The sequence below is a fragment of the Peromyscus eremicus genome, chromosome 7 (assembly GCF_949786415.1).
Source record: "Peromyscus eremicus chromosome 7, PerEre_H2_v1, whole genome shotgun sequence".
Classification (NCBI taxonomy): Eukaryota; Metazoa; Chordata; class Mammalia; order Rodentia; family Cricetidae; genus Peromyscus; species Peromyscus eremicus.
Window position 1 is genome coordinate 43501131 of NC_081422.1, and position 808 is coordinate 43501938.

The following is an 808-nucleotide window of genomic DNA, read 5'->3' on the forward strand; positions in this document are numbered from 1 at the left end:
TGCACTTTCCAATTGTTCTGGGGCAGGCACCAAAGAAGAGCAGTAAGTACTGGGTGTGCTGCTGCTCAGTTTTGCATCACTCAGCACCCCTCCACCCTGTTCTTCTCCTTGCTTTCTTGTGGTAACCTTGGTGCTATTTTGTAAACATCCCACTGGACCAAGGCGTACAAGCACCACATGGAGGTTTGGAGACTGATGCCTTCGTGAGCCCCACTAGCTTCTCCATTTGGCTCTGCCCTACGATGATGGCCGACAGTCCATCTCCCTTACAGGAGACGGCTAAGTGAATAATGCAATATAAGAGGAGCCCCTGAGGAGAGGAAATTCCTTGCTAATATGATTTCCTTTACAGCCTTTACCTAAGGCAATGTTCTTGCTGGCGTTCAGGACCCTAATTTCATTAATAATTGAGGTCCAGATAACTGTCTTAAATCAGACTCAGGCAGTAACGTCTTCAGTCTTTGGGAACAGTCACTGGGCTCTTGAGTTACAAGCAGCTAATGGGAAGCAGTATTGTCTAATGAACATCAACTATAAACAATACAGTGAAGAGAGTGCTTTTTGTTTCTGCGAGGCCCCTTTAATTAAGAGAAACATTGATTTTTGATAAATAGGAATGCTTTTTAAATTTTCACCAAGCACGGTCCACAAAGTAACTAAGATGCTTCTAGGCTTCTTGAAGATGAGAACTATTAATGTTTAACATCATTCGATAAAAGACTTTTTAAATGTCCCTTTTAAAAGATATTTTTATTTATTTATTTTGTATGCAGGGGTGGAGTGGGCATGTGCTGCAGGGTACGTGTAG